This window comes from Bidens hawaiensis, unplaced genomic scaffold, assembly GCF_021521415.1.
Source record: "Bidens hawaiensis isolate Kalapana, Puna unplaced genomic scaffold, B.hawaiensis_p1.1 tig00090739_1, whole genome shotgun sequence".
In the NCBI taxonomy this organism is placed as follows: Eukaryota; Viridiplantae; Streptophyta; class Magnoliopsida; order Asterales; family Asteraceae; genus Bidens; species Bidens hawaiensis.
Genome location: NW_027504411.1, coordinates 17725 through 30707, shown reverse-complemented (window position 1 = coordinate 30707; position 12983 = coordinate 17725). Strand labels below are relative to the sequence as shown.

The window sequence follows — 12983 nt, the reverse complement described above, 5'->3', positions numbered from 1 at the left end:
GCAGCAGCCATTGAAACGTGACCATTTATCTAGAGGACAATATTTCTTTTTGTAATAGTCAACGGCTTTTGATTCCTCGGTTCTATTTATGTTAGCCAAAAGCTGTTCCAAATCTTTAATATCAATATCCAGAAAGTAAGAATCTGAATATTCATCAATCTCTTCCTGTAACTTCTTCTTGGAAGACTCGGAAAGTACAAGGAAATACCTGTTGTATCCCACAACAATTATCACACTTCCATAAAGATCCAAAAAACTTAAAAAGCAAATGGTAGAATGGTTAGACTGTAATTACTTTGGCTGTAAAGGAACAAGTTTCTTCTGTGAACAACAATCAATCAGCCTATGAGTAATGGATGACATCACCATGACGTTTTGCAGCTTGAAATTTTATCCCTACAAAAAATTTCATGTCAATTTTGTTTATTATATTATTTACCAACTGAGGGAGGGGTAAAATGGCCAAAGGGGACACCTCGACTTTCTGAAGCAATACAGTGAGTAACTGCATTATTCAAATTCATTGAAAAGGTACCACCGTTTTCAGCCACCATTTTGTGCAATGAATCCAATGGATGTTGTAGAAGGTACATTTGCAAAGTCTATTATGATTTAAGGAAAGACTAAAGAGATGATATCTAACACAATGAAGGAATTGTTTAATAGATTCGGGATGAGGATACAAAACATCATGTTTGAGAATATCAAGGTTTCTCCCTTAATATGAGAAAACATCAGTCTGAAGAAAATGAGACGGAACCAAAGAGCCACTCTTCTTATCTGCAGCCTTTGATGATTTTGATCTTTTAGATTTATTTTCATGTTGTCTTTCATTATTTTCTCCCCATTGTGTTGTATGGTTGCTAGAGTGCACCAATGCTACAAAAGCTGCAAGTATCAACTTCATTACTTAAAACACCTAGTTTTTAAAAGAAGCTTTGATTAATATGTTGAATTTATAACAATTTACCAACTTACATTCAACATCAAGGCATTCATGCCAGGGTTTATCATCTCTCACTTTGTCTATACGGGGAAATCTCAAACTGTATGGAGCAGCAAAAACCTAACAAAATTAATAACAAAAGGTCACCGTCTCATGAAGCAGCCAAATAAAGAATATTTCAAGATTCTTAAAAGTACCTTGGACCGAATTGTACGGATGTCACTGGTGATAGAAAGTATGATTGATCTGTGTTTGAGTAAAAGTAACTGAAATCATTAAATTATTACAATTATAATGATGTTCTTAAGCTAAAATACAAGGAAAAAAAACACTTACTTCTCGGGACTGTCAATCCAGACATCTGGTCTCTCTTTTGAGTTATTTGTGACCTTATAATAGCTAGGAGGACCCTTTTTCGGGTATTCATATTTCCTGCAGTGATTCTTATTACTAGAAACGTGCAACAAATGGACATATTTTATCATATATTACCTGAAATAAGGCTTTAATTTATTTACAACAGCATCAAGCTCCTCATCCGAGAGCCCTAGTACCAACTCTGCAAAAGGAAACAAACCTGCAAATAAAATATATTAGTTAAAATTTCAATTATAGAAATCATTATAAAAAAAAACAAATTTAAATTTAAACATACCGCCTAGGATATGTATTTGGGGCAGGGCGTTCTGCTAAGCCCACCAAAAATTGAGCAACCTTCAAAATTTAGTAACTTGTAGTTCATAAAACAGTTGCAAAATTTATAATAAATGGCCATATAAATCATGAAGCATTATATATGACATAATCCTCACCTGCCCTCCACGTCGACCAGAGCCATAATATCCACCTACAAACATGTAAATACTTGAATATAGCTATAAACATCATTATGGAATAAGAAAAACATAACAAACCTATAATCAGAACATCTAAATCAGATCCAGCTCTAACATAATCAGGTTTCAACTTTAACCACTTTCCACTCCGATCACTAGGTTCCCATTTGACTCGAGGGTCTTTCAAAACAATTCCTTCATCTCTGTATAATAAACATGCACATAAAATAAATTCACAATAATATGCGTATTAAATGGTGCTAACATACAATCTTACATGAAGATGAAAAACTGAACTCACCTATTCTCAATGGTTCGTTTGAAAAACGTCTCAACGTCATCCACATTACGAGCCACACGTGACCAACACGGTTCACCTGAATGCAAGTAACAATTGTGAGTGAAACAGTAAACTGTGGGAAAAAAATATGCTTTAATTATATTTACCGGCAGTTGTTATGAACATTAAGACCACCATCAGGAACCAAGAACTCCAGTTGACTTTGACTGGCTTCACAACCTTTTTTAGTAACTCGTGCCTTTCCTTTAAACTTTGATGGATAACACTGGTGTCTCCAACATATAGAATATCAAATGCAACATCTAGAAGTTTCCAGAGTCAAAGTTTAACATATTCAAACAAACATATATGTTGGTTAAGCTTCTAAACGGTTATAGATTATATATAATTTAGGTGCAAAGAAAGGATACAGCATAACTGTCGCTCACTGGCAAGACCCTCTTTTGCAGCCTTGGCTGATTAAAAAATAGTTCAAATATAAATAAAATATGCAAGACCTAGCAAAGAGAAAATATAGGAAAAAGTAAAAGACCTATTTCTTGATTTGATCCAAATTCAGCAAAACGATCATTTGCTGTGTCCCAAACTAACATTTCACCATCAAGTATACACCTAAAAAGGATCATGAAAATCATATGTTGCAACATCACATATACCAACAAAGAAAAGAAATACAGATGCCAATATGTAACAACTTACAACATGAGAGCTATATTTACCTATCAACAAGAATATTTTGCATAATAACATTTGACATCCCATGAGTATATTCTGAGTGATCAAGAAAATTCCTGCAACGTGAAGAAAACTTGAGTTGTAACACACACACACACAAAACAAAAAAAGGGAAGAATGCATGGACAAAATATCAAAAAATGAAAAGATATATACCTTGAAAAGAAATGTATCTCTTGGCCATTTTTATGGATTTGGATACGATCACCATCGAATTTGCACTCAATGACAACTTCCTTCCCATGAAGCTGTAAAACAAGAGAAATAAAAGATTTGACTAAAAATTGGTCACAATACAAGAATTTATTGTATAGGAAAATTATTATATAAAAAAGTAACAGAATAAACCTTTTTCCATGCACTAGCAGCATTAGCGACCCTCAAAGCCAGTTGAGGGGCGCACAGCTTTTCCAACCTCTATATCCTGCAAACAGAAATGCTTATAATTTTGATACCCTCATAGTTTTCTCATACATAAGATTCTTTTGTAGCCTCATACAACTTAATGTTGTTTAGTATTCCTAATTGAAAGAAATCACTAAAAGAAACCGTACAGTAATTGTGTGACTACAAAGTTTCAGTTTTTTTATGTTCCAGATTTTACACACACCAAAAAATGAAATCTTAACTTTTCAGAAATGACAATGTTTATTTAACTAAATCGACAAGGATTTATGTTAAATCAGCAATTCTTTCACTCTTTCTACAAATTAGAAATTTGTCAAAATCAGGCAATTATGCTTTCCAACTATCTAACTCATTTATGCATATAAAGGAAAATGCAAAATCACTTTTGAATTTTGTTATTATAAGATTAAAACTAAATATATTATCTTCTTACACAAAGAGACAGCAAGGATTAAACATCATCACACCAACAGTTAGAATAAGGCAAATTCACATCAACAACTTTTAATCAACTTCTAGATATACCTGTCGCTTGTGTCGTTGATGCGGGGTCTCTCAACCTTTCACAAACTAGTTTTAGGTCACATGTAACATTGAACAAGTCCTCAGCATCAGGGTGAAATTCATGGAATATGCTTTTTTCACTGATTCCCAGCTTGAGATCTAAAATTGGAATAAAGAGGTCAAGAGTCAAGACCAGAAGAAAATCCAAGCTCTACAAATATTGGAACCAAAAATAGTTAACAACATAACTACCAAACCTTTAAGGATAATCATTACGATCCACTTCATTTCTTGTGCATTTGTTTTCTTAATCAGATCAGAAAGAACAGAAGTCTTCTCTGCTCTGTCATAAATAATTAAACAGGTATGACCTGGTTATTGTGATTGTCATGACACCGGTATTTTGGTATATAGTTTATAACAGAATACCTATTTTCATTTGATGCTAATCGATCAAGCAAGTTATTTAGCTCTTTAATTGTTAGTCCACCAGACATCATGCCCTGCCTCCTCTGTAGAACCTACATGGACACACAAGTAAACCTACAGATCATCATAGTATTCATTGTACTTGAAGATTATAGCAAGCCTGGAAATCTCATGAATAGTTTAAAAGCCTTATCTTTTCCCACATCAAATATACCAGGCTTCTTTGCAATAGTTAAAGTGTATCACTAGTTTTTTAAAAAGATCGAATAAAATTTACATATAAATTACTTAAATTATGAAAAGTACTTCCTCAAATCAGATACTTTTAAAGTTCACTCAAATAAGAGAAGATACTCTATATTCACTTCACTATAAACACAGCTAAAGTTGCTTTTATAAACCATGTTATGTATTTTTCTTGACAAAAACTATAAGTTGCAAGATCTTTCTTTGTACCTCCAAGTTTCTTTTACGATGTCCAAATGGCCAAAGTCTTCACAAAAACTTCCATATTCCTATATATTTATTTTTTTGATATTAATTTGTTCCTACTTCTTAGTTTAGATGAACTACATATTTCTGAAAAATAAATGTTTATGCAATGCCACCAAAACCTTGGTTGATTTTCTTGATATCTTTCTTTGGTTTTTTTCCTTTTGCAGGAAACCATTTTGTGTATTATGACTCAACAATCTCTAACATCGAAGCCTCAAGCTTGGTGTTAAAAAAGCACTTTTACTTCGTTGCAAAATCTTGAAATTTTGATCCTTATGTTGCTTGGACCTTGAAGGTTATTAATATAGGGTGAGGATAAAATAAAAACTCTATTTTGCTTAAGTAGAGCCTAAAAATGATTTTATTTTATTGGTAACCGGCACAAACGAACCCTGATTGAACTCAGACGAGCCGGTTCCAACGACACTGAAATGAGTGCAATCGGAGTTTATTTGAGCCATTTCAATCCAAAACAAAAATCCTTCTTTAGGCTACTTAAGCAAAATAGACTTTTTAGTGGATCCTTTCCCTATGAATATATGCATGTTACTGTGATTGTGTTTGGTAGATTACAAAGACCATGCTCTGGAAAGATAAACTTGGTAAATGATTGTATATTGATTGTATGTTCAATTGAGATACAATATGGTCCTATATATAGATCTATACAAGACATCATTAGGGCCGGCTATTAGTGTCTAGGGATTGGCCCATGTTATACAAGTGATATCGATCAATACTCCCCCTCAAGCTAAGGCCGGGGACCAATTCTTAGCTTGGACTTCAAAAAGAGAAAACGTTCTGATGGTAGTGGCTTTGTGAAAATGTCAGCAATCTGATCATGTGTGGAAATAAACTGAACAAATAACTTCCTTTGAGCAACCTTCTCTCGAACAAAATGAAAGTCTACTTCCACATGCTTTGTTCTGGCATGGAAGACTGGATTGGCAGATAGGTATGTGGCTCCTAGATTATCACACCATAGGATTGGAGCAATCTGCATTGGGACACGTAGTTCTCTCAACAATGTTTCAAGCCAAGTTAATTCAGCAACCGTGTCAGCCAAGGCCTTGTATTCAGATTCCGTGGATGACCGAGATACAGTTTTTTGTTTTCTAGCTGACCATGAGATTAGATTTGACCCAAGATATATTGCATATCCCCCCGTGGATCGACGGTCATCCGGACACCCAGCCCAGTCGGCATCAGAAAATGCAGTTAAATTTTGAGCGTCTGTATAGGCATGTAGAACAGGAGAAGATCTGCTAGAGAGTAAAAGACCATGATCTGCTGTCCCTTGTAGATAGCGTAAGATACGTTTAACAGCGGACCAATGATTTTCAGTGGGGGAATGCATGAACTGACAAACTTTGTTAACCGCAAAGGTGATGTCAGGTCGTGATAGGGTGACATACTGTAATGCCCCAACCATTTGTCTATACTTAACAGGATCATCAAACGGAGAACTGTCACCAAGATGAAGAGAAGCATTGGTGGTGCAAGGTGACGGCACCGTTTGGATTGTGATAATTTTGCACGTTCCAACAATTCAGTAATGTATTTCCTTTGAGAAAGGATGATATCAGACCCTGATCGGACCACTTCAATATCCAAAAAATAAGATAGAGGACCCATATCTTGTATAGCAAATGATTGACTAAGACGGTGCACAATGTGATCAATGGCCTGGGTGTTATTGCCTGTCAAAATAATGTCATCAACATATACCAGCATATATAGTATCGTCCCATTTTGTGAATATATAAATAAAGACGGATCGGTTTTAGATCCCTTGAAACCGAGAGCAATCAAGGCAGAAGAGAGACGTTCGAACCATGCTCGAGGTGCCTGTTTGAGACCATACAAGGATTTATGTAATAGACACACGTGATTCGGTTTACCGGGGTCGATGAATCCTTGTGGTTGTTTCAGATAGACTGTTTCTTTTAGATCCCCATGTAAAAATGCATTTTGAACATCAAGTTGTCGGAGAGTCCACCGGTTTGTAACGGCTAAGGAAAGAACAACTCTGATGGTGGTGGGTTTCACCACTGGGCTAAAGGTTTCAGTGTAGTCAATGCCAGCTTGCTGATGGAAACCTTTTGCAACTAGACGCGCCTTGTATCGCTTAACTGCCCCATGTTGATCGCGTTTTACTTTATAAACCCATTTGCAATCAACCACATTAGTGTTTGGAACACGGGGAACCAAAGACCATGTACCATTATGGAGAAGTGCGGAGTATTCATCCGCCATAGCCTTACGCCAGTGAGCCTCTTTATTGGCAACGGCAAAGGAGGTGGGTTCGATGTTAGGTGGACTAGTGGAGGTATGGTATGAGGTGGGATTAAAGAATTTGTTTTGTTTGGGGTTAGGTCTTAGGTTAGCTGGCCGTTGGCGAGGTGGAGTGGGTGGAGTAGGTACGGTGGGAGTGGCAGAAGGATATGTGGTGCTGGTCTGTTGTGATGATTGTGGTTGTTGAGATGGGGTAGAGTAACGGTCGAAGGCAGAGATTGGAGTGGTTTGTGGGGCTGTACGACGAGAATAGGTATTAGTGGGCTGAGTAGTGGTGGTTTGGTCTGGTTGTGAGGATGTATCATTGGTTGTGTGAGAGGTTGGAATTTGGGCTGAAGGTGATGGTATGGTATGGGCCGGTTCTGGTGAGATAGTGGTGGCAGATTCGGGTGGGTCGGTGTGGACTGGTTCTGGTGGAATGGTGCGTGCCGGTTGTGAAGTGGTATGGTCTGCTGGTGTATCAGTTGGCATAGGAAAGGGACCGGTTGGATAAGAGGAAACATAGGGATTGATAGGTGTAGGGGGTGACTGGTCGGTAGAATTAAGTAGAAAAGGGAAGGTGTTTTCATGGAACCGAACATGACGGGCAATGTAAATGCGTTCGGAGACGGGGTCAAAACAACGATAACCATGATGAGAAGTTTTATATCCAAGGAAAACACACGGTGAAGAGCGGAAATCCATTTTATGTGGATTATAAGGACAAAGATATGGAAAGCATTGGCAGCCAAAGACACGAAGGAAGGAGAAATCAGGTGGGTGTTTGAACAAGTGCTCGAAAGGAGATATTGTGGAGTTTGTGCGAGAAGGCATGCGATTTATCAAGTAGACGGCTGTTTCAAAGGCAAAATGCCAAAAACGTTGAGGGACGGAGGCCTGTGACATTAATGTTAGACCGGTTTCAACAACGTGCCGGTGACGTCGCTCAACAATACCGTTCTGTTCGCTAGTATGGGGACAAGAGAGACGATGAGTAATGCCTATTGTGGCAAAGAAAGAAGAGAGATTTCGGAATTCTCCTCCCCAATCAGACTGTACAGTTTTAAGTTTAGTAGAAAATTGTCGTTCAGCCATAGTCACAAATTGTTTAAAAACTGCAAAGACATCAGATTTGCGTTTCAAGGGAAACAACCACATGAATTTGGAGAAATGATCAACACATAATAGAAAATAATTGTGGCCATCAAAGGAAGGTACAGGGGCTGGCCCCCAAACATCACAAAATACTAAATCCAAAACACACGTACTTTTATAATCAGAAGATAATAAATGTAGTTTGGAAGATTTTCCAACTGAACATGGATTACAATGAAAATCAAAAGTCTTAGCAGAAACAGGTAAATGATATTTAGAAAGCATTGTCTTGAATAATTGAGAATGTGGATGTCCCAATCGTTGATGCCAGGTGGTTGTTGAAGCACGAGTTGTGGAAAAAGCAACTTTTGGAATTGGCTGGTTTATTGGAAGTTTAAGAGAGTAGAGTCCACCGTCACTTGGACCCGTGAGGAGGGTAATGTGTGTAGACTTGTCCTTCACAGAAAAAAAAAGTAGCATGAAATTCAAAATAGACATGATTATCTTCACAGAATTTTTGTACAGAAAGAAGGTTTTTCTTGAGGGCGGGAACATGAAGAATGTTGTTCAGGTAAAAGGTTTTGTTAGGAGAGGAAAATTTTTTTGAACCAATATGTAGAATAGGGAGGGCCGTACCGTTACCAACTTTTAGGTTATCATCACCAAAGTAAGGCTCAACGGAGTCAAACCCTGACATATCTAATGCTCCATGGCCATTGGAACCTGTGTCTGGAAGCCAGTTGGTGTAAGCTTGTGAGCGATGGTCTGCATAGTTAGCAGACGGTTGTCGTGACCGGATGGTAGATGGGTCTCTATTTGGGCATTGAGATGGGACATGTCCTATCCCGCACCTGTTACAAGTTCCATACACAGTATTTTGATTAGATGCCCAACTAAACTGACCTGAGTTTCGAGTTCCCTGGCTGCGATTGTAGTTGTTGATGTTTCGACCACCACGGCCACCACGGGTACCACGGCCGCGTGAGTAATGTGACTGTCCAGCCCTGTTTGTATAAAAGGCTTGAGGTGTGGAGGTTTGTGAGGAACCCGGGGCTGGTTGAAGTTGAAAACCGAGACGGGCAACCATCTGCTGAATGGCCTGAACAGTGTCAGGAGGAGCCGAGGCAGAACTTGCTGCAGTGGCAGCCGTGAAGGCTTGTACAGGGGCAACTTCAGAGGTTGGTTTCCTGATTAGAAACTCATGGTCAGCAAGGAGACTGGGAAGCTCAGAGAACACAGCCCGAAAGTCTCTGGCCAGGAGGCCTTGTTTGACTCCATTATACTCTTCACGAAGACCTGCAACAACTAACATAACAACATCTTTGTCAGGCATTGGATGTCCAATATTCGCAAGGGCATTTGCGTATTCTTGTGCCCGAGCGAGATATGCAGCAGAGGTTTCATCCCCTTTCATTTGAATTTTCAGTAGCTGCGTTTTCAGTGTGAATTCTCTTGAAGAAGTATGGGGGGCATAAGCACGTTCAAGAGTAAGCCACACATCACGGGAAGTATCACCTTGAACATGCTGAAAAGAAGCTTCTGAGATGGTTGAGGTGAGTATCATGAGGACGTGGGCATCATTAGATAACCAAGCTGTGTGGTTGGGATTAGGGATGGGAACAACAGCAGCAACATCCTTGTCTGATGTTCCCTGTGATGATGAAATTGTGGATGGAGGGCAGGGAATACTCCCATCAATATAACCGAAGAGTCCATTGGTAACAAGAAACGGCTTGATCATAGCCTTCCAATGTCCATAGTTTGTAGGAGACAAAGTGAAGGCAAACTTGTGAGAGTTGTGTGAGGTTTTCTCGGTAGTAGAGAAGGCTGCGAGGAGGGCCATTGTGTAGCCGAAAAGAAGGGATCAAGGCTTGGAAAAAGAAGAAATTGGCGGCTGATGAACAGTGACGATGAACAGTGTCACGGCTAGGGTTAGGTTGCAGGCAATTGTAATTGCTGGAAGGTGGCGGCTGATTAGGGTTAGGCTCTGATACCAAGATAAACTTGGTAAATGATTGTATATTGATTGTATGTTCAATTGAGATACAATATGGTCCTATATATAGATCTATACAAGACATCATTAGGGCCGGCTATTAGTGTCTAGGGATTGGCCCATGTTATACAAGTGATATCGATCAATATGGAAAGCACTAATTTGTTAGATGATCTATAAAATTTGATGATGACCTGTAGAGGAGTTTAAGCTATAGTTCATGAAAGTAGAATTCTTTAATTTGGAAAAGTTTATTATTGAAAAATTATACATTTTAGCTTCTAAAATTACCTCAGAATCCAAAATTACCTAAAAATAAGAGAGTAAGATACCTAACCAGTTTCAGTTAATATTCGATTCCCGCTTAAACCTAATTCAAGATGGTTTGCATATAGTGGGGTAGCGGAAACAGTTTATAACTTCTATTAACAACCTTTCGTAATATTAGTTTAAATACGTGTGTTCTAAAATTTCTTTTGTTAGATTATTATTATTATTATTATTATTATTATTATTATTATCAAAATTAGGGTTTCTTAACCTTGAATTTGGAGAACTGCCATCTCGAATCGGCTAACCTTATAATCAATTTCAGTAATTTCAATTGTTTGATTTCCGGTATCTATCAGAGTATTAACTTATTAGCCAACTATTTTGTGTGCATTTGTTCAACTGTATCCATTTAGGGCTAATACTTCTAACTTAATTACACTTATAACATGATACTAATAAACCTATTATAAGCTAAATTAGGTGACTCACCTCAGAAGCAACAAGTGAGAAGTTGCCGGCATTAAAACCGGTTTTGGCGCCGCCTTTGCGCCAATTAATAAGGCGAACCGCGTCGGCAGAGTCTCGGGACATGCCGAGGGCGTCGATGATGCAAGTGGCTAGCACGGACTCCTTCAAGCCGTAGGAGCCTCGCTCTCGGTCGAGGTTGGGGAGGATTAAGCGGACAGCGGCGAGGTAATCGGAGGGTTTGCAGTAAGTGTCCAGAAACTTGCGAAACTTGGATCGCTTTTGCTTAGAAGACTTAGATTTCTGAATCCAGGTGAATAAACTGCACATCACGCTGAATTTGGTCTCACCTGATGATGATGACGACATCTTTGTTGATCGGTGAGGGTTTTGTGTGTGTGGAATTGGTGTTTGTGTGTGAATTTTTGAATTTTAAAGATTTTATACTCGATTGCTGTGCCTCCAAACTTTCCTTAGAAGCTTTGCAAATATACAAGCCCTAACCGTTTCCATCGGGTTAGGCGGCTTAGCCCTACACGCTAATTTTACTTAACGGCAAGGACTTGGACGTTTCTTCTCATAGAGTGACTACTAGAGGAATCGTCTGGAAAAAAATTGTCACGTGTCAGAAAATCGACAGTTCATATGTGGGTCTTATTGTCAGAGGAAACTGTTTCAGTCATGTGTTGTCTCATGAATACTCTTGTTTTTCTTGAAACCCCAATAGTTCATCTTTTTTTCTCATATTTATTTGGAGTTTTTTCCCTTTTTCCTGATAGTACAATTTATACATTCATTTTTTAGTTTGAAAATAGTATATAAATAATAAGTTACATTACATATAAAGAACATGTAATTTAATCTCATTTGCGTATCATTTTTCATAGCTAAATAAATATACATTTTTTAGGGTACACAAAGTGGCCTCTAAAAGGGGTGGGAACACTGCCCATACTCATTTGGGGTCGACAATATTATTCAAGAATCATGAAGCACTCCAAGGTTTGGAGAGATGAGGGAGTGAAACAAAGAATAAAACAAAATGATTGGAAAGTGGGAGTGGAACTGAACAACTAGAGTTTTGGAATATCGTATTGTCCAAATTGCCGTTGATTAAATGCTTCAAGAATTTGGAAATCATATTGTGTACCCTTGGGGATACACAAGTATATTCCAAATACTTGAATATAATGTAACACCCCGTAACCGCAGCGGAAACGTACACGGGATGCAACAGACACATCTGATATCAACAGCATTGCTTATAAAGAAAATACCACTACATTAATTTATATCATATTACATTGTTGCTAGTTTCGTTACTGTCTAGGCGTTACACACAAGTTTTACCGATAAGACATTAATATATTCATTACAAAATATAGATCAGCAAGCTTCCAACTAGTAGCACAGATCATTAAGCACATATCAATCATTCCAACTTGAGCATACCTAGAAAACATGTAAAGAAAACGGGTCAACTACGAATAGTTGGTGAGTTTCACTAATTTAAATAAACACTGACAGATCATTTTAATAATCATTTATTAAACAATGTTATTATGCGGGAAACTATGTTTCCCCAGAACATTTATAACCTCTGGGAACTAAGTTACCCCAGAACAATAATAACCTCCGGGAACTATGTTACCCCAGAACAATAATAACCTCTGGGAACTACGTTACCCCAGAACAATAATAACCTCTGGGAACTATGTTACCCCAGAATAATAATAACCTCTGGGAACTACGTTACCCCAGAACAATAATAACCTCTGGGAACTACGTTACCCCAGAACAATAATAACCTCTGGGAACTATGTTACCCCAGAATAATCCCACACGATAAACAATTTATATATTCTATGCATCAAACCATATATATATTTAAATATACAAGTATTTCCATACGATCAGTATGTACTTAAATACTTTAATAAATACATGCTTTCCGCCCCGGGAAAATATTTAAAACAGTTCAGTAAAAGGGGCTCGTGAAAACTCACCTTTCTGTGAGTCGGGACGTGATACAATGAACTGCTATAAGCCTGGATCTGTAATATAATATCTAGTCGTTACTATATAATTCCCATAAATTAAATACGTATCAATCGGTACATCTGGGGACATTGTTAGCCCAGTACTGTACTCGATTCGGGGACAATGTTAACCCCGTGACACTTCTAAGGACTCAGATTGTGACATTGCTTAGAGTCTGACGGTCAA

The 12983-nt window shown here is 37.9% G+C and overlaps 1 pseudogene across 1 annotated transcript; it reads right to left on the bottom strand.

Moving 5' to 3' along the window:
• Positions 1-3: 3 nt before the first annotated feature.
• Positions 4-11130, bottom strand: LOC143607944 (DNA ligase 4-like; annotated as a pseudogene). The gene is made up of 22 exons (XR_013149095.1): positions 10782-11130; positions 4160-4251; positions 3988-4073; positions 3752-3889; positions 3167-3242; positions 2975-3066; positions 2803-2874; positions 2616-2695; positions 2494-2538; positions 2230-2385; positions 2084-2159; positions 1861-1985; positions 1759-1793; positions 1602-1660; positions 1439-1523; positions 1283-1378; positions 1144-1192; positions 979-1066; positions 684-888; positions 476-602; positions 296-396; positions 4-208 (listed from the first exon to the last, which is right to left on the bottom strand). The product of XR_013149095.1 is annotated as a DNA ligase 4-like (transcript).
• Between the last annotated feature and the right edge of the window lie 1853 nt (positions 11131-12983).